This window comes from Canis lupus, chromosome 13 (genome assembly GCF_048164855.1).
Source record: "Canis lupus baileyi chromosome 13, mCanLup2.hap1, whole genome shotgun sequence".
NCBI lineage: Eukaryota > Metazoa > Chordata > Mammalia > Carnivora > Canidae > Canis > Canis lupus.
The window spans coordinates 35,421,761-35,446,764 of record NC_132850.1 but is presented as its reverse complement, the minus strand read 5'-3'; the positions used below and the strand labels follow the sequence as shown (position 1 = coordinate 35,446,764).

The following is a 25,004-nucleotide window of genomic DNA, read 5'->3' as shown; positions in this document are numbered from 1 at the left end:
ATCTGACTCTTGGTTTCGGCTCAGGTCGTGACCTCAGGGTGGTGAGATCGAGCCCCATATTAGGAGGAAGCCTGCTTAACATTCTCTCTCTCCCTCTGGCCCTCTCCATGCACTCTCTCTCAACAAATAAAAATTTAAAAGGTCACTATAGTAAAGACTTCTAAAAGAGTGTGTATATAGGGCAGCAGGAGCACAAAGGAGGGAGAATCTAGCTTTGTCCCAGAGAAATTGGAGACACTTGAAAGAAGATATAGCATTCAAAGCAGATCCTTGTTGGAGAAAAAGAAGGATGGCAATCCAAGTGGAGCGAGGCCATCCTGGGAAGAGAGCTCTGTAAGCTTCAGGAAGTTGTCGTCAGAGCTGGGTTATAGAACACAAATCCTGGAAGCCATGTGGAATGAGGCTTGGAAGAAGGAAAAAGTGGCAACAGAGTGAATAATTAGTAGAAGAGGGTGGTTGTCCCCATGAGAGAAGGAAATCAGCTGCCCCAGTGCTTGCAGAGTAAAGCAGGTCTGACATGGGGACAGGAGGGAGGAGTTGGGGGAACAGGGAGAGGCGGGGGTCACACGAAAGATATGGGAGAGACAACAAATCCATAAGAGGAATCTACTTGGGAGAGTTTCTAGTTGGACAGTTAAAGAAATCAAGGCACACAGATGAGGATTACTGACCTGGGGCCACCTAGCTATTTTAGGGTCAGAGCCAGGGCTGACTCCTCGTTTAGTCTGCCTTCACCCATACCAATGATAAGAAACAAATCTCTGGGATCCCTGGGTGGCACAGCGGTTTAGCGCCTGCCTTTGACCCAGGGCACGATCCTGGAGACCCGGGATCGAATCCCACGTTGGGCTCCCGGTGCATGGAGCCTGCTTCTCCCTCTGCCTATGTCTCTGCCTCTCTCTCTCTCTGTGTCTGTCATGAATAAATAAATAAAATCTTTAAAAAAAAAAAAAAAAAGAAACAAATCTCTCAGCATATTAATAATACCGGCACTTAACATTTATTGGGCACTTAATATATACCTGGCACCACGTGAAAGATGCTGCATATGTACCATCTTGTTCAACCTTCCCGGCAATCCTAGGAGGTTGTGACTGACTCCAGATGACAGGTCAGGGAACTGAGTCAAGAGAGTGAATTTTAAGTAACTTATCTAAAGCCCCAGTGAGTGTGTAATTAAATCTGGCTTTGTCAGCAGTCTGTGTGACACCAAGGCCGCGTAGACCATTATTAGATCATCAGTGATGATCATTTGGGTTTGCAGATATAAACCTGAGCAACTTTGATATGCTGGGGCCCATTGCTATGGGTATCATGTGACCCATAGCACATTTTTAGCTCTAAAGAGTTCTGCATAGCCACTTGTTTTAACTTCAGGAGGCCTGGGCTTTGAGTCATAAGATGGCATTTCTAGATTTTCTGTAGGACCTTAGGATTTTTCAGCCATCCAGTTTTTCCTTGAATGTGTGAAAAACACTTGACATTAAAAAAAAAAAAAGGTATTTTCTAGGAAAATTATTAGGCATAGTCGATAACTTCTCTTTCTCTCCTGCCCCTCAATTATTCTTCATTCTGTAACTAGAGCTTCTGTTTCTTTCCTGTGGTTGTTTGTGATCTGATATGCTCCTTTCCTATTTGGGTTTTACGTGAATGAAGTAAATTTATATCATACCCGGACTCAAAGTATTTGCAATGGTATTAGAGCTTTTAAACAGTTGGGTATTTCAGAATATACAAAAAAAAAAAAAACCAGAACGTCATATAATAAACACATACTTCATAACTGGCTTAATAATTCATATTGTCTGAGATCTGATGAAATATGGTAGCAAGAGTGCAGTACATATTTGATGAACAAATCAATGTATTTAGCATCTATTTGCATCTTCAGGATGATGCCTGTCTGCTTTTGTCTTTGCAGCTCTAGGACAGCATTTAACCAATATGGTCTCCTAAGACAGGATTCATATCTATTCTTAAAAAAGTTTGCTGCCCCTTTAGACCACCCAACAATGGGCAAACATGTCTCAGAGACTTCTGCCCTTCTCTCATTCTTGGCTGAGAGAATTTCATTTTTTTCAGCTAAGCCAGGCGGCATCTACACACACACACACACACATGCATGCACACACGCATGGCCCTTGTCTCCCAGTGCTTCTGAGTGATGTGTTCCATATACATAAATTTTATTGTGGCAAAATATACATAACATAAAATTTACCAATTTGACCACTTTACGTGTCAAGTCAAGTTCAGTGGCATTATGTTTATTTACATAACTGCATCATCATCACCACCTTCCATCTCCAGAATTTGGTCTGGTCTATATTTTATGATTAGTTTGGCTACAGCCAACATCAGTGGCCTTTACCACACAGAACACAACACTTTATCAACAACCTCAGCCAAGGCTTAGAATTGAGTGTATATTGGGATTTCTTGGTGGCTGCTACACACTGGTGACCATGGAGAAGAGAATTTTACAACAAATTTTAAAATTCTTGAGAGAAAGCAAATCATAGGAATTAAAAGCTGACACACTTACCTTAAAAGATTTTAGAAGTAAAACCCCATCATTTTCAGTGAGTTTGCTAACTTTGCAAATGATAGAGAGATGCACAGAGCAAAATGATTCATATGGAAGAGAAATGTAAAGAATTATAGAAGACGTTTATGTTGCTAGTTGATTGAAGGGGAACTATCAATTTTTGTACGCTCAGTGTAACACAAGGTATATTAGCCCTGAAAAGAAATTTAGGATGTAGGTCACTAGGTATGAGACCTGTGAACAAATTTAAATGACAATTGGGGTTAAACTAAAGCATTTCCTGCCCTTGGCCCTGTTCCAGCAGGCTAGCCATTGATGCTTGATGCTCAGTGTAGCATCACATGTGGCCATGCTGACCATCCTCATGGAGGATCATGCCATCTGTCACTTCTTAAAGGCAACCATCTCAATTTTGGAGCTCAGGTGATGATCACAAAGTATATTTCTTTGTAAATCAATGTGCTTTTGGTAATAGTTACAGTCTTTGATTGCAAAAGAAATGTAGTTGAAATTTCTCAAAGTTGCAAAACCATGACCTCCATGGAATGAGTGAATAATCACACCCCTGAAAACCATGATCTCTTTCACAATAACTTTTTTTTCAGTTGAGTTCACTCTACCAAAGCTCTAGGAACAAGAGGCCCAGCTGTCACAGACATATTAGAATAGCAGTTGGTATGGTCTCTAGAGTTTTTAGCTTGGGAGTAGCACATCATTTCTGTATTATAGATATGGTGGCTGTGCAAGTTATTTAAATGGGCACTTTGAGAGCAAAAGAGGGCGCTGTTAAAAATTATGTGGGGATAACAGCCATAAGCTGGGCTGTCCTGGGGGAAATCATGATGTCTAAACATATAGGAAAAGCATCTGGTGATGTGTTCAGTTAGAGCCCGTATCTATTTAATGACTGTGCAGCCAGTACTGTGCAGCCAATACCTTAGTGTGTCAATAAAGCATTATGGTAAGAAATCCATGTACGTGTTTGTCATTACTATCACCTCTACACCCTCCCACGGAGGTGGATCCCTCCAGCAGGATGCTGACCTGCTAAAGGCTGCAGCCAAGGAGTCAGATCTGAGGACCCAGGTCTGTAGGGATTCGATTTGGAAACCCTCCAAAATAAATGACTGCTATTAAACTGAATTCCACAATCCTGCCTCACAGCAGCGTGATTCTGCTTCATGTCTCAGCAGTATTAAAATTGCTCTACGTCATGGACTTTTAGTGACTCCTTCCTGCAGCCAAACCCAAGAACTATAAATCCGATGCTGAGGATCAACTGGGTCTACCAAACATAGTTTAGGAATTTCAAATGTTCAAAGTAAATGATTCACCCCGAAATGTAATGTGACAACAGAAAATCATTTCACGTTGCCAGCATTTGCTGCATGTCTGCTGGTGGTAGTGCATAGTAGGGTACTCTGAAGTCAAACTGCCTGAGTTCAAATGCTGGCTCTGCCATTTACTATCTGTGTGTCTTTGGGTAAGCTACTTAACTACTCCACATGCCTCAGTTTCCCTCATCTGTACAATCAGGTTGATGAGCTCATGTACCAAAAGGACTTACGCGGTGTTAGTTCCATGGTGGCTATGTGATGACCATTGGTGCATGTTGAGGTGCTGAGCTGGGCATGGAGTTACAGAGACGAAGTACACGTGGTTCTTCTCACCTGAGGCCAGTCCCCCTCAGCCAGGCCAGACCTCCCAGGGGAGCTTTGTGCTTTGCATCCCTCCCAGAGCTCCACTGTGGTACCCAAGCTCAGTGATAGCAAACCTCAGGCTTTTATACCTCATTAGCCACATACGTACTTCAACCATTCCTATCTCTCCTTTATTTTTATTAATAGGGCTCATTTATAGAAGTTTCACATTGACAAAAAAAAAATGAGCTGTTAGTACAGAGATTTACCAGCTGGCACATAGTTTCCCTATTATTAAAGTCTCTCAATACTGTGGGTACATGCGTTACAATGAACAAATGAATATCAATACATTATTCTTGACAAAAGTCCATAGTTTCCTCAGATTTCCTTAGTTTTTACCTAATGTACTGTTTCTGCCCCAGGAAACAACTGTACATTTGGTCATTATGTTGTCTCAGGTTCCTCTTGGCTGTGACAGTTTCTAGGAGTCCCTGTTTTTGATTGCCTTGATGGTTCTGAAGAGCACTGGTTATACACATCACGAGATGCCCCAATTCTTGGGATGTATCTGATGTTTTTCTCATGATTGCAAAGGTTTATAGGCTTTGGAGAGGAAGACCACAGAGGTACAGTGCCATTTTTCATCACGTCATATCAAAAGTATGAACTATTAATGTGCTTTAAGATTATTGATGTTGACCTTGATCACCTGGCTTGAAGTAGAAATTATCAGCTTTCTCCACTATAAAGTTCCTCTTCTGTCCTTTTGGGAAGAAAGTCACTATATACAATTCACTCTTCAGGAGTGGGGCTCCTCCTCCCTTTTAAAGGGCATGAGACATTATTTTTATAATGTATTTATATACATGTATTTTTATACATTAAAAGTTGGATATTTTGTGACTGTGAGTAAGGGCTGTCAAGGAAGGAAGTGATTATCTCAGTGGAAGGCTGAGCTCACATCCTGAGGACAGATGCCTCAGTGGAGACGGACTGGTTTTCTCCCATAGAAGTCAAAGCCATCAAATGAGGTAAAACAAAGGGATGAGAGGAAGCCAGAGAAGTGGGTGGTGTCTGCTAGGGGACAGAGGGGGAGCATCTGCCAGCCATAAACCGTGAATAGAGGAATCCTCTTCTATATGATTTAAAATCTCTTCTTTAAGGGATTTAAGGCCGTGATAATTCTTTGAGTTCCAACATAATTGTTATGCATTCACTATTTAAGAGGATTAAAAAAAACTGTCAGTTTGATTGAAGAGGATTAGGAAAAGAAGACAAACATTTTAGACATTTTTAAAGAACTCATTTAGCTGCTTCCTAATTAATCAGTCGGTTCGTTTTGTGAGAGCAAACTGCTGTATAATTACTTGGGGAAAATCACTCTTAAAGAGCACCCCCAAACTGTCTACAGGAAAATGTGATTTCCTTACTGGTGTTCAGGAAGACTTGACCTGCTGAAAGTGGATGAACAATTTTATTAACAGAGGGTGATTTTCCATCATCTGGTCATTAAAGGCCAATCCTATTTTAGAGCTACTTCTTTAGATGGAGTGTTGATGAGGACAGCAAAAAACAATCAGGCCGATAGGTACTGTATCCCAGTTCCTGAGACATCTACCAGACGAACCATTCTTACTATATTAAGATTTTTCTCCCCACTGTGAGCCCTGCACTAGAAGTCCCAGGTAATTTTATAGTGTGTCTTAAGATAAAATCTCTCATGCGATAAATGCTGTTTTATTTAACAAGCAAGCAAGTCAGCATCTGGAAGGCAGATCTTTAACTTCCAGGAATTCTGTTGGGGATTTAGTGTTTCTATAGCAACATTTTGTTGTGGCATAAACTAAGTTTGAAAAATGCTGCGGGATTTGCTTCTGTAATGTTGTGTTTCTTTCATCCCCATACCATACGTTACAGAGTCTCAAGATTTTACATGTTATATATATGCCTGTTTTAATTGTATATTCTAACGTTTTTCTCAATCGAAAAATTGTGCAACAACAGAAACTCCAGTCTTTCAAATGATTTGGGGAGAAAAAAATGGGTAAGGAAATGGTTGTCCCCTATTCGAAGCTGAAAATGTTTATGCAAGGTATTTTATTTCTCCAATAGTAATATGCTTCCATCATAGGAAAATTGTCTAAGTTTGAAAGAAAAATGAGGACGTCATTAAAACTATTAGTAAGACTGGAAACAATGCAGTCATTTTTAACCTAATGGTGCTCCAAGAGTGGCAGGAATATTCTTGATTATCCAGCCTTTGTTGATGGATGCAGGTCTTTTTCGTCCATTTTAATGACTAAGATTACTTTGCTTCAAGAAAAGATTTGAGATATGGGGGGAAAAAATCCCATCTACAGATTTCTGAGAACTTTTTTGGTAACCTTGAAGGTTAAGTTGCCTGCAGCTTCATTTTTTATAGACAGTCAGTTTTCAGCAGGTGGAACTGGAAATCACTGACAGGAAGAATGATTTCCCCTGGAGTTAGAATTAGTACACATTTTATGTTTGTGCTCCTTATGTATACTTCTTCCACTTATGACCTAAAGTCATCATCTTTCCATGGTGATGTCACAGTGATTGCACAATAACTAATAAACATTTGCATCCTAGCCATACAAAGGCAAAAAACTGGACTATTGCCTTGTGGCTTGTCATTTGTTAAAGCAAGATGAAAGGAGCTTAAGATACAAATTTTCATATACAGATTCTCCCTCCTTAGAAATTCCTTGTTGAAATGGACCTGCTTCTTAGGTATTTAAAATTTTTTTCTTTTGTATATTAGAGAAGATTTAACCTTCATTACTAGTTAAGTTACAAGTTTTACAAGCTATTCATTAGACCAAGTGAAATGTCCAAAGGTCATGATGACTGTGTTCAGAACCTTATTCACAACCAGATGATGAAATTTGATAAGGATTCTTAACTGGGGAGCGGAAAGGCTAGAGAAGTGTGCTATACAGGTTTCAGTACTCTGAGTGTGATTTCTTTTTAAGTACTACACTTTGGAGCTAATCTAAAACAGTCTCAGCGTAGTCCCTAGTGTTTCCATTTATGAAAGGAACAGTTTACCTGTGGCTTCATCAAAGAGGCAGGAGGGTGGTTTCATCTCTGGAACATTCTAGGGTGGTTCTGTCCAATTCCTGAGAACATATTGTGCTGTGATTTTGGGAAAAAAGCAGGTGCCAAGCAATGTCCCTTAACCATGTCTAAATATCTGAAATTCTACTCTTAGAGTATATGGAGAGACAGTACTAGTATAGAGAAGACAGCACCGACTTTGGAAACAAAACTCAATTCCTCACCCAGAATCCACACTTACCAACAGTAGGGACTTTGAGCAACCTTAACCTCCCTGCAAATCGGAGATAATGAGATATGTGGAGCCACTATCCTGGGCCCGTCTTCCCTAAACTCATGCTCTCTCATCTCCCTTGAGGATAGAAGTAGCTGGGTGACCAGTGGTGGCTAGTGAGGTGTAAGTAGAAACCTTTTAGGGGTTTTGGGGGGAATTTTTTGCTTTCTTTTTTAAAGATTTTTTGTTTATTTATTCATAGAGACAGAGAGAGGCAGAGACACAGACAGAGGGAGAAGCAGGCATCATACAGAGAGCCTGACGTGGGACTCGATCCAGGGTCTCCAGGATCACACCCCGGGCCGCAGGCAGCGCCAAACCGCTGCACCACGGGGGCTGCCCTTGCTTCCTTTTAAAGGGGATGGGCTCAAAGGAATTGCTCACCGGTGTCCCCTCTTTTCCTTTTTCTCTCTGAAACCTGGGGCTTTAGTAGCATTTATGTGGAAACAAGATAAGGATGAAAAGGCAAGGGGACACCTGCGGTGCTCCGTCAGTTAAGCATCTGCCTTGGGTTCAGGTCATGAGAGGGAGCCCCTGCCTGGAGCCCTGCATTGTTGGTTCCCTGCTCAACAGGGGGCCTCCTTCTGCTTCTCCCTCTGCCTCTGCTGCTTCCCTTGTGCGTGCTCTCTCTCTCAAATAAATAAATAAAATCTTTAAAAAAAAGATGAAAAGTCAAGATGCTAGATATGACAGAATGGAAAAATAGAATCATCTTCTAGATTTAATGCAACATGAAAAAATTAACTGCCTCTGTGGTTGAAGTTCCCATGTGTAAGATATTCTAATTCTTGCAGCTGGAAGCATTCCTGACTGTCCATCTCACAAGCATGTGATAATGATTAAATGAGATGATAAAACCTTAGCACATGACTTGGTTCACAGTAGGCAAAGAATAAGTATTAGTCTTTTTCTCCACCCAGTGCCCTCCGGATCTCATTAAATATAAAGGGTCAGTAATTCAGGAATTCTTTACCTGATTCATACTAAGTGATTAGTGTGTTTCCTGCTTTTCTCTTTAGGTGAGGATATGTAGTGCCTTATGGGCTATGTTGAGTTTGTGTAAGAAATGGGGAACACTGGGGGCACCTGGGTGGCTCAGTGATTGAGTGTCTGCCTTTGGCTCAGGTCATGATCCCAGGGTTCTGGGATTGAGTCTGTATTGGGCTCCCACTGGAAGCCTGCTTCTCCCTCTATGTCTCTGCCTCTCTCTCTGTATCTCTCATGAATAAATAAATAAAATCTTTAAAAAAAGAGAAAGAAATGGAGAACACTGAAGGGTATTTAAGTGAGGATACCGTATGGTGAGATTCATATTTTAGATAAATTAATCTTGAGTTTTTGTAGGGTATGTTTGGGGTGTGATGGGGCTGGTAACAGAAAGAAGAAAGTTGCACACCTTTGTAATAATCTGGTGTAGATGATGAGGGTTGAAACTGGGGCAGCAACAGCAGAGATGGAGAAGATGGGATGGAGGCAAACTATTTGAAAGATAAAATAATCGGGATTTGGTGTTTGGATATGGGCATGAGGAGTAGGGAGGGGTCGAGGATGAATCCTAACTTTGTAGCTTGAACAACTACACGGATAGTGGTACAAATAAATATAGTTATTGTGGTGAAAAAAATATGCTTATTGTTAATTCAAAGAAATGTTGACAAGGTCAAGCAGACTGAGCTGGTTATGTTCATGAGGCAAGTTAGATATCTGAGCCTGTAGCTTCTGGGAAATTTGGAAGCCATCGGTTTAAAAGTAGTAGCTTAAATCATGGGAGTACCTGAGATGAACCATAAAGGGAATATATAATTTTAATGAATCTGAAGATAAAAGATATGGGACAGTGATAAAACTGTTATCCTAAATTACCAAGAAAGTAATGAAAATGAGTCTGTTTGTAACAGAAGAAATGAGAGACTGCTAAAGAAGAATCTATAGCTGCAATAATCTGTTATTTAAGAAGATAAAACATTTGCAAAAAGGTAGTGCTTTTCTTAAGACATTAGAAAGCAAACCAAAAATGAATAAAGACAAAAGCTGAAATTACTTAATCAGAAAGCAAAATTATAGTAAAAGGAGAACTAAACTCAAGAGCTACCTTAATCAAGAAAATAAGTACGTGACTCACAAGTATGATTATAAAAAAGAGTGAAAATGTACAAATTTGGAATGAATAAAGAAACATAATCACAGATACAAAATAAGCAAATAAGATTATAATGTGCATGCAACTCTTTACAACATATTTGAGAACCTACAATAAACAAAGGATTTTCTTATAAATTTTGAGTTCCCAAAAGTGACCGAAAGAGTAGAAAACGTTAATACGTCTATTATCCCAGAAATGTTTGGATAGATGGTTAATAAATGATTTTTTTAAAAGTCATCAGGATCAGATCATTTCAAACCTGAGTTCTAGACAGATTTAAAGAATAGATAATTTCAATAAACTACTGTAATCCATAAAAATAAAGGTTAAAAACTTCCCAATTCACATTATGAAGCAAGCATAATTTAATAACCAAGCCTAAAATTGAACCAGAAAAGATTATCAACTAATTACCTAATAAATACACAAGCAAACATTGGACATTTTATTAAATAGGAGTCATTGGACTATGAAGAGAATAGTCCATAGTTATCAAGTACAGTCTATTCTAGAAATTTAAGCATAGTTAAATATGGGAAAATTGGTAAATATTACATCAGTAAATTAAAGGAGAAAAAACATTCCTTCATGTCAATAGATGCTAGAAAGGCTTTGGATAAATCCAGCAAGTATTCCATAAAATACACACACACACACACACACACACACACACACACACAGAGTAAAATAGGAATAGAAGGAAACCACTCAGATTATGACAAAGATTATGCCTGGAAAATTAGCACCAAATATAAATCTAAATGGTGAAGGGCTATGGTAGACTGCACTCTTGTTCTTAATTATTTGTCACCTTTCATGCAAAAGGATTATTTTTCCCTGCCCCACTGACATTGTGACATCATGGGGCCAGGGTTTAGCCATTTTATTTGCTTTGGTCGATGAATATGAGAGGGAGTGAATAATGTCACTGTGGAGCTGTTGCATGGAGCATGATGATGGATGGATGATACAGAACCCCTGTATGAATTGACCATTGCTATTTTCCCTGTTACAAAAATAGCAAATGTCAGTGGAAAGCTGGATCCTTAGCCTGAATCCTAGAATAAGAAGACAAAAGGACAGAGCCACAGCTCGCCCACAGCCTATCTATTAGGAAGTAAAAAAAAAAACAAAAAAAACAAAAAACAAACTTTGTCGTTTGTTGTAAGCCACTGAGGTTTTGGGGTTATTATCACAACATAACGTAGCAAAATCTAAATAATATGGAAGTTACCACCAGGAATGGAATGATGCCCAAAGCAGACAAACAAAACAAAAATAGCAATCAACAAAGAAAACCTAAAATATAGGGAATTGGCTTTCAGGGCCAGGCAGTTATGGTAAAAAAAAATTGTCAGGAGGCTGGAAAGATGGTCTGTGTGATGTAGTGGCCAAACATTGTCAGAATTATTGCCAATTGTGTCTCCCAAGGCAGAGAATGTACCGAATGAGCTTATGAATTAAATGAAAAGTTTGAGAATAAAATGCTACTAGTATGTACTGGTGGCTATTGTCTGGGTGTAACAAATGATTACAAGGAGGAGATAAACTCAGGAAAGAACTGGCTGACTTGCAAGCATGATTCGAAAATGGAACTGTTCATTATCTCCAACCGGTTTACAATCAAATTGAGAAGCACTCTGAGTAGCAAGGGCCAGGTGAGATAGCTGTGTGACAAGAACCAAATCAAGACGGGGCCATCAAGCCTTCGGTGAAAGCGACTGAACCAGTGAAGGTAGCACACAGTTGGAAAGGATGGCTCAGCGGAGAATGACTATTCCCACAGAAGTCTATAAGCTCAAATTACTCCAAATAAAGTCACCAGAAAACTGGGCAACATTTTTGGGAAAGCTAGATTGCTAAAAGAGTTACCAACCTACCGTGGCTGGGATCTCCAAGCTTCTATGGGCAGAAAACAAAGTAAGAGAAAAAAGGGTGCCGAGCCCCAAGGGAGGACATAATCTCTGATATCCTTTAAGAATGATCAAGAGAAATAATGGAAATAGAAAGACCCCTGAGGGAACAGGGCCTCTCAAATGGAAAACGGTGACCAAAACAATGGAAAGCAGAGAGTAGGACTAATCAAGAAATTCTCCTTTTTATCCAGGATTTGACGTCCTCACAGTGTTTCCTTTGTGGAATTTCAGAATTGCCAGGCATTGGTGACTGCTGTGTACCTTCCATTCTTTCTCCCTCTGTTTTCTACCGTTGTGTGTTGGGAGTAGTAGAGGGTACATTCTTTTTTTATCTTTTTTATTTTTTTTTATTTTTGGTTTCAAGATCAAGAGGAGCCACATCCAAATATGATATAGGGACTATCATAAAATCTTGAATGGTCTCGTCACTCAGAACTGGCTAGGACATTTTAAGGGTTTCTCTTGGGGGAAAAACAGATATTTTTATCTTGTGAATGAAAGGAGAAAAAAATATTTTTGACCCGGGGGGCAGACCTCAGCAGATTGTATTACAGTTCCAGTTATTTGCTGGCCTCCCTCTACAACACTGACATTGGGCTCGGCCTTGTGACTGCCTTGGCCTATGAAAGTGAGTGGAAGCAATGTATGTCCCTCCTGGGCAGATGTATTAAGGATCATCTCATGGTATGGCCATTACTCTTTTTCTTCTTTCACAAAATAGCAGATCCCAGATGGATACTCTACCTTTAGTTTAGATCAGAAAGAAAGACTTCCTGGGACACCCGGGTGGCACAGTGGTTGAGCGTCTGCCTTTGGCTCAGGTCATGATCCTGGGTCCTGGGATTGAGTCCCCCATCCGGCTCTTTGTAGGGTGCCTGCTTCTCCCTCTGCCTATGTCTCTGCCTCTCTCTGTGTGTTTCTCACAAATCAATCAGTCTTTAAAAAGGAAGGAAGGAAGGAAGGAAGGAAGGAAGGAAGGAAGGAAGGAAGGAAGGAAGGAAGGAAGGAAGGAAGGAGAAAAGAAGAAAGAAAGAAAGAAAGAAAGAAAGAAAGAAAGAAAGAAAGAAAGAAAGAAAGAAAAGAAAAGAAAAGAAGAAAAAGACTTCTTGAACAGGACTACAACCTTCAGCAGCCAGTAAGTAATGTGAGTTAAAAATAGACTTGTGTTGCTCAAGGCTCCAATATTTTTGAGTTGCTTTGCTGCAGCATAAGCTAACTAGTAAGATGTGACTAATAGATTTGTATTCATGTGATTAAAGCTGTTTCCATTAAAATCGAGAACAAGACAGGAATGCTCACTATCACCATTATTATTTAATATTGTCTGGAGAGTCTAGAGGATGCAATAAACATAAAATGCACTATATATTTATATTTCAATATTTATTGAAAGAGGTGAAATTTTTTGCTGATAATATTTCATACCTGTTGTCACCAAGAAAGTCTACTAAAACCACAAGTAGAATAAAAGAATTTGATAAACTAGTGGCTACAAAATAAAATATATTTAATTATTAGCTTTTACTATATGAGCAGCATGCGTGTGAAAATGGAAATGAGGAAAACATTCCACTCATGGCACTGACAAATATGAGTTTAGAATGCATTATACGAGAAAGGAACAGGATTTGTGTTTTAAAAATCATACTAGAGGGCAAAAATATGATCTGAACAAATTGAAGTCTATACTATGTTCTTGAAAAGGAATACTCTTTATTATTAAAAAAAAATCTATTCTCCTGAAGATAGTATAGAAATTTAGTGCAACCCCAGTAGAATCCCAATGTTATTTTTAATTGGATAAAATGCTCTTAAGCTGATGAATAAAGAATGGCAGCATTAAAATGTTATATTAAAAGTATTCAAGAGCCACTATAATGAAAAAAAAAAGTACAGTAGTGACTTAGTACTGTACCAAAAAATCAATTCAAATCAGAGAGCTCAGGGTGCCCAGGTGGCTCAGTTGGTTAAGTGTCTGCCTTCAGCTCAGGTCATGATCCCAGGGTTCTGGGATCGAGTCCCACATCATGCTCCCTGCTCAGGAGGGAGTCTGCTCCTCCCTCTCCCTCTGCTCCTTCCCCTGCTTGTGCACTGGTTCTCTTTCTGTCTCTCTTGTTTTAAATAAAATCTTTAAAAAAAAATGAGAGCTCAAAATTAGGTTTCAGTGTGTGTGTGTGTGTGTGTGTGTGTGTGTGTGTGCGCACATGTACTGGTGTGTATTTTATTGTGAAGCAATTTAATTAATAGTCTCATCACAATTGGATATACTTCTAGAAGAAAATAAATTTGAGGACTCTCATTTACATTAATTCCAAAAATAAATTCCTGATGGATTAAAGAGTAGAAATTAAAAACGAAAAGTTAGAGTACTTTCAGTACACATATGAATTGGAGAAATATTGGATAAATCTTTTAAACTAAGATATGTGATATATATACATGACATATATGTATATGAAATATATATTACACATACAGAAAATATTAAGGTATTAAAGGTTTAAGGTGTTATTTATAGTGCAAGAGATACAAAATCAAAGTCACAAACAAGTTAGGGAAAATATTTTAAATTCAAATGGTAGCTTTGAATTTACTATCTGTACTAAATGAAATTGTGAAGGATCACAATTTATAAGATAAAGATAATCAACCTGGTAGCAAAATGGGTAGGAGGTATGAATAAGCAATCGACAGAAGAGCAAGTATGATAAAATGCTCAACCTTCCCTCAGTAGGCAGAGAAATGGAAATTAAAATTGCCATGATAATACCCGTCAGAGCAGCAAAAATAAAAGTGTAATAGCACCTATTATTAGCAGAGATGGGAGCAGGGCAAGGGCACTCTCAGCACGGGTGGAAATGGGGAAAGGCAATTCATGATCTCTATTAAAAATTTCAAATGCATATACAATTCAACCCAGCAATCTCACCCCTGGGATTCTATATTGTAGAAGTAAATGCTCTAGTACATAAGTGTATATATATTCAAGGATGATTATTGCAGCATTATTTCTAATAATAAAAAGCTGGTAGGTAATCAAAAGTCCATTAATAAAAGAATAGCTGAATGAATTATGATGATCCTTACAGGAGACTATTATGCGAGAATTAAAACTTAATGATCTATACATGCTACTTGACCTGCAGGAATTTCCATTACATGTACGGTTACGATACAGAGGATTATATATCACCAATCCCTTGAAAAATGCCTCCTTACACTGTGTGTACATGTGTGTATGTGCACAGATAGGTAAAATTATACCTATGTGTACATAACGCATAAAGAGCTACAGGACAGGATGTCACTCAAATGCTAATAGTCATTCTCTCCAAAAGGTGGATTTCAGGTGACTTCTAGTTTTTTCTTCAATGTATTGCTTGAAAAAAAAATTCTTTTTTTGTTTTTTGTTTTTGTTTTTGTTGGCAATGACTATCTTCAATTTCTATTAGGGGGAAAAAGCAATAGACTTTTCTTCATCGTTGGTAAGAAGAAATTGGACAAATGCTTAGAGCTATTTGACTAAGTAGGGATACCTTATATGTTATGCATAAACAGGAAAAACCAGTAAAAAAATGTAAAGATTTAGACCAAGATTAAGATTTGGTTTAAATAAATTATCATCCATTTGTGAAAAATCCTGCAAAGTAACAATCTAAAATTATGCTGATGTGTAAAATACGTTTTATTTAAGAGAAAGCAAAGCTATACCATCTGGGAGGAAAATACATTTTATGTGCATATATATGTACACATACCAATACACATTTATGCATACTGAGGATATGTAAACATTTTGAAGGAGATACACCAAAACATATTAATAGGCTTTATCTCTTGGTGCCAGGTTTTTATTTTTTCATCCCTGTTTTCTAATTCTTCCCTTTCGACATCATGGGTGACTTATGTCAACAGAGAAGGACTGAATTTTCCTTGTCTTCTTCCAATGCCCTTCCCCTGGTTTGGGTTAATGATTTCTTCAATACTGGGGAGGAAGAAGCGGAGGAGGAGGAGGGGGGGGAGGGGGAGGGGGAGAGGAGGGAGAGGAGGAGGAGGAGTCACCCACAGAATGGAACACCATTGGGAGAGCCTTCTGGCTCTCAGTTCTAGAATTTGGGGTCGTGCTGGAATTTGGCTTTCATCACAGGAAACAGAAATGCATGCCTTCCTTTCATTTTCCCCTTGTTGATAAACCTTAAAGTCAAATACACGAAAAGGTGATGTTAACCCTAGAAGCTCTACTCCTGGCTGCACGCCATTAAGATTAATATTTTCCTTAGTTATTCCCTCCCGCTCTCCCTGGACCATGTTCCATGGACCTTTCCTGAACTGCTGGCTCATTCCTACAGGGTCTGCTTATGAGCTAGAGGAGAAAGGCCGTCACTTCAAACCCATAGCTTGTTTTAACCCGCTTGACTCGATTCACCCTACCTGACTCCAATAGACTTCTGGCCATTTCAAGAAAAGTAAACACATCCTCAAAGGATAAAGGTTGTCACCTCCAAAGAAATCCCAGAGATTGTGCTACAGGCACCAAACGAGCTTACAAGTGGGGAATTCCAGAAACGGTGGTGAGGAGCATGGTGTCACCTCCCAGCTCAGCTCCTGGGGCCAACAGCCCAAGACTGGAAGCAACTCACTATCTAGAATCCAGGGATTTGGCCAACCTTTTCTCCAGCCTGCTGCCGACTCCAGTCTAGCTTTCTCACAAGACCTAAGAAGTAATACACTCATTTCTCAACATATTCAGTAATGAGATTCCTATCCACACAGGGACATTTTTAAATGCTTACATAAAAATCAATTTTTTCTTATAAATAAAAAAGCAAGGAATATTTTCTGGAAGTTAAGGTTGTTTTTTTTCCTGTTTCATATCAATAGAGGTATAAATAGTGAATGAGAGGAGGTTAATTATGTACTAGTGACCAAAAAGTAATCATCACACAATGGTTGAATTACAGACGACACAGGCTTAGAAACAGTGGCTACATTTCAAAGGCCTCCACTATGGGAATTCTCGCACATGAGGCCTTTGTCATGCTCAGTGATGTCCACAGGTTTGTTACCTTCTTTAGTCTTAGGAGGATTTTAGTGACCCTATTCTGAATCTGCCAATGTCCATATTTTATTCACCTTTTGCAAGATGGGCCAATAACCTCTAATTTTATAGACTGATAAGCTTTCACTGCTTTTTCCTGTGGGGTCTCCTGATGCTGTTAACTGATAAATAAGAGTCATTATTTTACCTAAAAGATAAAACTAAGTTGGAGACACACAAGTTCACATGGCCTGAGTAGGACAGTGTCGCATGGCCTTAGAAGGAAAGGGGGATGGGGCACCTGGGTGGCTCAGAGGTGGAGCATCTGCCTTCGGCTCAGGGAGTGATCCCAGGACCTGGGATAGAGTCCCACATTGGGCTTCCCACAGGAAGCCTGCTTCTCCTTCTGCCTGTGTCTCTGCCTCTCTATCATGAATAAATAAATAAAATCCTAAAAAAAAAAAATGCATTACACCCACCTATTTGTTCTTAACTGAAACCCAAGTTTCATAAAACAATGCTCATTATTACACCCAATCCTCTGATACTTGCCTTGCCTTGTGATCATCTCCCTTCCCCCTCTCATTTCCTTTTTTAAAATTTTTTATATATTTTTTCCCTCTTGCATTTCTAAAGGCGCTGGTTGTGACACCCCCCCGCCCCCCATTGATTTTATGACTTACTGGTGGATTGCCATCTGCAGAACCAAAGCACATTCTAGCACCTGTCAGGAACCCCACCACTAGTTCGTGCAGCCCAAGCACAGAGGCCATGCCCCCTTCTGTGAGCACACCCTCGGCCCCACTGTCCGTTCCCTGAGTCCCTTCTCTCTCATCTGTAATGACCACCCCCATCAGCTTATTCCCCCATTTCACTTGTATCTCATCCTTCAGTTTTAGGGGCAAGAAAAACACATTTTCCCAAAAATGGGAAACACATCTATCCTGGGGCCAAGCCAATTTTAGGGATATGCCAGGGAACGTATTCTTTTCCTGGTTCTGTCCTTTTTTCTGACCGCCTTCTCTTCATAGCAAGTGATGCTGGTTTCCTCTTTGTAATAATTAAAGCTAATAGCGAAACTTTATTGGACTCATCATACGTTAGGCTCTCTTAAGACCTTTACATGTATGAGCTTGTTTAAACCCCATTACCATCCTATGAAGCAGTGACTATTATTATCACCATTTGACAGGTGAAAAAACTGAGGCCCAGAGAGGTTAAGAATTTGCCCAAGGCCACACAGCTAGTAAGGGGGGGAATCAGGAGATTGAGCTCATTACAAGAAAGTCCATGCTAAAACCTCTTGGATTAAAGCCCACTTTCTAGCTGTCTGATCTTAGGCAGTACTTAGCCCACCTGGGCCTCGGTTTCCTCACTGCATCTAACATATCACCAATCTACGTGCCACTAGGAAAGAATTAAAAGTATCAATCAGAAAAAAAATATAATAAAAAAATAAAAGTATCAATCAGGTCCTGATTTATATGTTTTCTCATGGATTGCATTCTGAGAACAGAATGTTAGGATAGGAAAGAAAAAATTGCCATCTTAGAATCAATGAAATCTACTAAAACTACTACCTCCTGGGGCTGCCAAGCAGAATAAATGAATCAAATATTTCTTCTAGGTTCCTGGCACCTAGGCCATCCTCCCTGAGTGTTAGCTGTTCGGGTTGTGGAACATTTAGCCTGCTTGCTAAATGAAAGAGCCGCAGAGGCCCAGAGACACTGAATTACTGTCTCCAGGTGGCCCAGGGAAGAAAATCTGCGGCGCTAGGGGGCAGTGGGGGCCTTCAAGTGTCTCAGGGCTCCGGCTGCCCCTCTCCCAGGTGAGGCCTGACACCAGATCTCTGCACTTTCCACTTTGCTCTTGGTGCTTTCATCAGGAGCTACTAGGACCCTTGGGCTTCAGGGTCTCCCAGAAGGACTTTGCCTCTCCTCTTGCAAGAGTGAAGGTCATCGCAGAGTACTATGTTCCCTCACCCTCCCAGGGGGGCGTCTAGACTCTACGACAGGTGAATCTCCAAATGCATGAAATGCCCACTCCACTTAGCCACTCTGACTTCCGCTTTTTTCAGATACTCACATGCGGCCAGAAATAGTCCAAACCCTACAATCTTTCATGGAGCTGAGATAAGTGGGTAGTGTTGCTCCATAATTCCTCTTCCAAGCACTTAACACTGACATATGTCCCTCCCCCTTTCGCTCGCAGAATAGATGTTAGAAAAAATGTCACTTGTCTGTGAGGGGAAAAAAAAAATCCCTAAAATATGGATTTCCCCTCCCACCTCCATATGTAAGCTCTTGGCCGCCCTGTGGGCACTCCCTTGGATGGAGGCTTCTCTGGCAAACAACCCCCCCCCCCTTGCCTACACACCAGCAGCATCAGTGCGGGCCCAGCCCTGAACACCCCCCACCTGCACCCTTCACACAGCTTAGCCACATGGATTCTCCAAGTTGCATTTTAAATATTTTTGCTCTAGAGTCTCAGATTTGAGGAAATCATTTTGCATTTGTTTGATGTGCCCCAGACCCGGCAATGGGTTCTTTGGGGGACAGGACAGAGAGGGCTAATTTGGTAATAGCAAGAAGACAGAGCCACAGGACCCCTGCTGAATTCTGGGGGGTTCTTGGCGGCTGCCTTAGAGGGAACGCCCTCCTCGGTGTGGTGAGCACAGACTCCCATACCTACGGACAAATCTTTCTTGTAGACAGAGCACTAGGTCTTGGGTGATGTCTTAGCGCCGACATCCTCATAGTAGAACAAAGGTTAGAGCTGCCTCTATTAATTATAGCCTTTCCAGATAATTATTTTCTCTTTTACCCTGTTGGGATTGCTTATGTTCTCAGAGAAAAGCTTTCAGCAGCGAGCTCTTCTGTGTTGTCATCCTCTTTTGTCCTCAGGGAGAGCGCTGAGGTGAGATGGTGCAGGCCTGGCCTACGTGTACTTCTCCTGCCCTGTCAGCGGGACGGTGCATCTGGGGGCACTTTGAGAGCTGAGCATTCCATCTCTTGGAGGAGACGTCCAATGCCCTCTTGACAGCCCCCCCCCCCCAAAAAAAGAGGAATGATTTTTGTATTCAAGGAAAATCAATGTTTAGCTGCTTTAAGTATCCAAATCTAAAGGTGTCCCCGCAAAGGTAGGTAAACCCAAAGGTCAGCTTTTGGTCTCTACCTACAAAAGTGTCAATTTAATAGAATGTTTTCCAACTTTGGGGCACCTGGGAGGCCCAGTTGGTTAAGGGTCTGCTTTTGGCTCAGGTCATGATCCCTCGGTCCTGGGACTGAGCCCCACATTGGGCTTAACCGACTGGGCCCCCCAGGCATCCCAAATAAAATCTTAAAAAAAAAATGTTTTCCAACTTCAAAATTCCAAAGATCCTATCTACTCGAGGAAGCCTCATTTCATATATATTTTGCAGTGACTGAATACAAGTTTGTCAAAACTTGTATTTTTTTTTACTTAATATCTGATGTGTATATCTTCTTCTTATTTAATATTTTTCTGCTCTGTGATTTTTGTGGACTGTCTAGAGTTTCGTTGTGTGGTTTAACAGCCAGAATAGGCTGGGTTAAGCTGCGGTGGTAAACACTCCCCAGGCTCAGTGACTTAAAACCATAATGTTTTTATTTCTTGCTCACTCTGGGTGCCTGTTGTGGGTCAGCTAGGAGCTCTGTTCCGTACTGTGCTCACTCCGGGATTCGGACAGAAGGAAAAATGACCATAGAAAATTACCAATAGGTCCTTCAAGTTTCTGCTTGGAAGTGACATGGTCTTTGCTTTGACATTTCCTTGCTAAAGCTAGTCATGTGGCCTCACTAACATAATGCAGGCAAAGAGATGTAATCCTACCACGTGTTCAAAAGGAGAACTGAAAACATTTTGAGATAGCACTAATGATTACCATATATGGATATAACATAATAGCCCATAGCCTATGTTTAGAGACATGCTTTTTTCCAAATTTTGTGTAAGTTGAATAAGTTTGTAGATGCGTATTTCTTAAAGAGGTGCAAGGACTCCCAGAGAATTTCAGGTGGAAATGTTAGTGAACACAGTCATTTATATCGACTTGGTGCAAATCTTAAACAAATTACAAGCCCCAAGTAGTGACATGGGTTTACATCCTGGCCTCCAGCATTGCTCCAGATAACAATGGTTCAAAGTAAAGCAGGGAATAAAAGAGTCATAATATTCAAGTCTGCTTCCTAGATTGCCTAAGAATTGTTTCTCTCTTGTCTTTTTTTAAATTAATGATGGGTCTTCTACACCTTTGTATAGGAAAATCTCCAATGTTGTCAGATCCAGCTAAAACCTCACCAGTTTGCAAATAATCCATCAGCTCTTGCCCCTCTCCCTGAATCTATGAATGCTTTGGATTCCCAAGTGAGCATGTGTGGCCTCAGGTGCTATTTTGCTATTTTCTAATCTTTTCCAGATGATCCCACATAGAAACTTGCTCAGACATCCAGGTACATATTACCTCCAGCTATGGACAAGCCCATCCATGATCTAATCATGCTCTCCATACCCAGGGACATTAAACTTCTGTAACCGCTAACGGGCTAATATCCAGCATTAGCTTGAGGAGGTGGCTGCTGTCCAAGGTAAATCAAGATACTTGGGGAGGAAATAACACAAAACATCTTGGCAAAATGAAATTCAAGGACAGCTGTTGTCCAGAACCAGTTTTGCAACTGGTATCTGTGTAAATATTGGTTAGACAGACTCAGTTGGTGACTGTTCTGGCTAAGTTATCTTATCATAACTGCAAGGTGAGAGGCAACGTGGCACTACTTTCCACATGTTGTGAAAAGCACAGATCACAATAAAACTGTTGCTCTTCTCATTGAAATATCTGTCCTACCATTCTATATATATGTGTATCTTCAATTACCTTTTTTTTTTTTTTAATAATTTAAGGCCACTTTGCCCAAATGGCATTCCATGGGTACTTATGTATGCATGTGGGAAGCAGTGGGGGAAAGAAAGAAGATTTTTAAGTACATTTCAGAAGCACTGGATAAAACAAAAATAAATAGGCTTCTTTACTGTAAGACTCCGCAGTCTTCAATATGCTAATGTAATTGTAAATCTCCAAGAGGTACCTAATATTTACCACCCTAAGTGACCATAGTACATTTTAAAAAAAATAAAACCCCAAAATATCATTACCATAGAAGGAAATGTTCTCCATCTTTCCTTACCCGCATACTCTATGCAAACTTTTTTTTTCCATAAGATTTTATTTGTTCATGGGATCCCTGGGTGGCGCTGCGGTTTAGCGCCTGCCTTTGGCCCAGGGCGCAATCCTGGAGACCCGGAATCGAGTCCCACGTCGAGCTCCCTGTGCATGGAGCCTGCTTCTCCCTCTGCCTGTGTCTCTGCCTCTCTCTCTCTCTCTCTCTCTCTCTCTCTGTGACTATCATAAATAAATAAAAATTAAAAAAAAAAAGATTTTATTTGTTCATGAGAGACCCAGAAAGAGGCAGAGACACAGGCAGAGGGAGAAGCAGGCTCCCTGTGGGGGACTCCTTGGACCCTGGGATCATGCCCTGAGCCGAAGGCAGATACTCAACTGCTGAGCCACCCAGGTGCCCCTATGCAAACTTCTTAAAGGCATCTCTCCTTTAACGTAGTATTTACCTCATGGTCCTTCCTATACAAACCCATCTGTTCAGAGGGTGGAAGACCCAGAGTACCTGAAGGAGATGATGGCAACAGATGGAGCTGGGTTTTCTGAAAATAAATTGTAAATAATTGAAAGAAAGGGAGAGAGGACAAAAAGAGGAGATCCTATAAAGGTAGAGGTGCCCAGAATAGTTTATGAGAGGGAGTTGAATGTAAGAAATGGGGAAAGAAGAGTCTTAGGGAACCTCGAGATGCATGATGATTTTGGGAGAAGAATGAGGAAAAGAAATATTTAAGAAATGATGTTGTGAATTATGAACCGGATCTTTTAGCATTTTTTGAGAAATGCAAGTAAGGGAAAGATAGTGATCACGCCTGATTATTGGATTGAGTTTCTTTGAATGTTCACCATGTTGAGACTGGCTTCCTAAGCCCTGGGATTTTCTTTTTCAGGTTATAACACAACATCTCCACACCAGTATTCCACAAAATAGCTTTAAAGAATTGCTGAGTAACATTGTTTTTCAATCGTACACAACCAGGGCTAGAGATAGGGAATTAAACAAAATATTTATTGCTTTTGGCCCAAGGGCCTTTTAAGATTCATAGCAAGGATTAGAAACAATGGCATATTTTCTTAATTACAGAGATTGAAATAAAACTAAGAATGAATTTTTGAGCATGAGACAAGGTTACATCCTAGACATTAATCTCATAAGAGAAAATTCAGAGCAGTATTTTCCCACCTAATTTTAATTGTTGCTTTGATTAAAACACAAATTTGTTGGCTCGAATAAAATCCTTAATAATTTCACTTTGAATTTACATTAAGCCTAAGCCATCTGTTCGGCTAACTATGGACATTAGTTGTGTTAATGCATCATACTATCTCATCAAACTATTAGGATTCAATGAATTAATGTATGTGAAACACTTAGAACAGAGGCCATCATGTAGTTAGAGCTCCATACATTTATTTGCCATTTTTATTACCAAAAGTCATCACTTTAGAAAACTTTTTCTTGCACTTTTTACAACATCTCTGACGTTAGGATGAGGTGCCATAAGTGATTGGTAGCATTTTTTCCCCTTCCTTAGTGGTACATAAGAGTGTTTCAGAATTGATAGTGACTTTGATTGAATAAAATATATGATTATTTTCCTTTCTCCACTGTTTTTGGGTGTTTTGCTATGTTTTTCTCTTCCACGAGGATTGCTTTTCTTTTTACTCCCTGATAGTCAAATACATACCTCATATATTCTAAGAAAACAAAATACCACCAGTCCCCCTTCCCTACCCTTACAAGAGCTGTCAGGGTGGAAGATATTATATTTGTGGATAAGCAAGGTTTCAGGTGATATATCGCTCATTTATTATACTTTGGGAAATATTTGATAAAGGATTTGAAATAAACAAGTTAATCAGAAGAGAAACTTCAAGACATGGCTGATACAAAGAGAAGATTTGGTGTAATGAGCCTTGTAAAATACATAGACATTTTCTTAACCAACATCCATGTCATCGGTTTGCTAGGTTTACTAATCATCTCCATTCCCTTTAATATCTGTAGTAGAAACTCTGGGTACATGAATTTTGTCAATTAGGGGTCTTTGGTTACGAGCAGCAAAAATCAGCTCTTGCCAACCTACACTCAAAAAAATGGAGATTTGGGGAAGGATATGGAATAGTGGAAAGAAGAGACTCAGAGCACCAAATTCAGAATAGCTGGAGAACCAAGCCTGGCACCAGAGCAACCTTATAGATCTTGTGGTGTCAAGAACACCTGGCTTTCTTTCCTGGGAGCTACTGCCGGACAGATTTAATCTACTGATCTACTCTTTTTTTGAGCTATTTGTCATCCTGGCCAAAATCAAGAGTGTGGGCAAGGAGTCCATGAGTGGCATGGGTCATGTGCTTGTTCCTTAGTTGAGAAAGAGCAGGACACCTTGATTGTAGTCTTACCAAGCTGCCTCCAATGGAAAAGAATGAATCTTCAAGGAATCAGGTGCTATTACCAGGGGAATAATGCAATAGATGCTGGCCTGCCAAAACCCAACAAATGTCTACCACCAATTTTTTTTTTAAGATGTATTTTTTGAGAGAGAGAGAGAGAACAGGGGGTGGGGCAAACGGGGGGGCGGGGAGAGAATCCTCAAGCCGACTCCCTGCGGAGCATGGAGCCCAACTCGGGGTTCAATCCTGGGACCCTGTGATCATGAGCTGAGCCAAAATCAAGAGCTGACTGCTTAACTGACTGAGCCACCCAGACGCCCCCGTCCACTACCAATTTGGATGGCAACAACCAGCAGTCAGTCACTCTAGCGTGCTAAATTCCACATCGGTATGAAAATCCACTGCAAACTGGAAAGAACCACAGGCATACGTCATAGTCCTTGTGTTCCAGAGGATGTTGTAGCACTGCAAATAAAGGAGAACTTGAGGGCAGTGTGGTAGGGCAAGTACCATCCAGCTCAACCTACTGTCGATGTCCACGCCGCACGTGAAGCATCAGATGGGTGAGACTGCCGGCCACAAAGGAGAGCACTTCCCAAGGGCACCCTCAGATTCCTCCGTGTCTTCAACACACCCAGCTAGAAGTGCTGCGTGATCATACAGGTCAATCTCATTAGCTCATGTTCAAAATGCTCAAATTTGTCTCAATGTACAAGATTAATTATAGTTGGTGGCTTGACTTATACATCAGATGAGTCATCGTGTATATGCAAACA

The 25,004-nt window shown here is 40.3% G+C and overlaps 2 long non-coding RNA genes across 12 annotated transcripts in view; one reads left to right on the top strand and one right to left on the bottom strand.

The window, feature by feature from the left end:
* The window catches only part of LOC140602880 (uncharacterized), a 109,250-nt gene that overhangs the window by 33,582 nt on the left and 50,664 nt on the right, over nucleotides 1-25,004 (bottom strand). The window contains exon 7 of one of the 10 annotated variants that reach the window (XR_012005827.1): nucleotides 7,264-7,334. The exons of the other annotated variants lie outside the window; for them this stretch is intronic. This is a non-coding gene — a long non-coding RNA (uncharacterized lncRNA). The remainder of the gene's footprint in view (nucleotides 1-7,263; nucleotides 7,335-25,004) is intronic. 10 annotated transcript variants of the gene reach the window in all.
* Nucleotides 24,683-25,004, top strand: part of LOC140602882 (uncharacterized) — a 31,655-nt gene continuing 31,333 nt past the window's right edge. For both annotated transcript variants that reach the window (XR_012005839.1, XR_012005838.1), the window contains exon 1: nucleotides 24,683-24,891. This is a non-coding gene — a long non-coding RNA (uncharacterized lncRNA). The remainder of the gene's footprint in view (nucleotides 24,892-25,004) is intronic.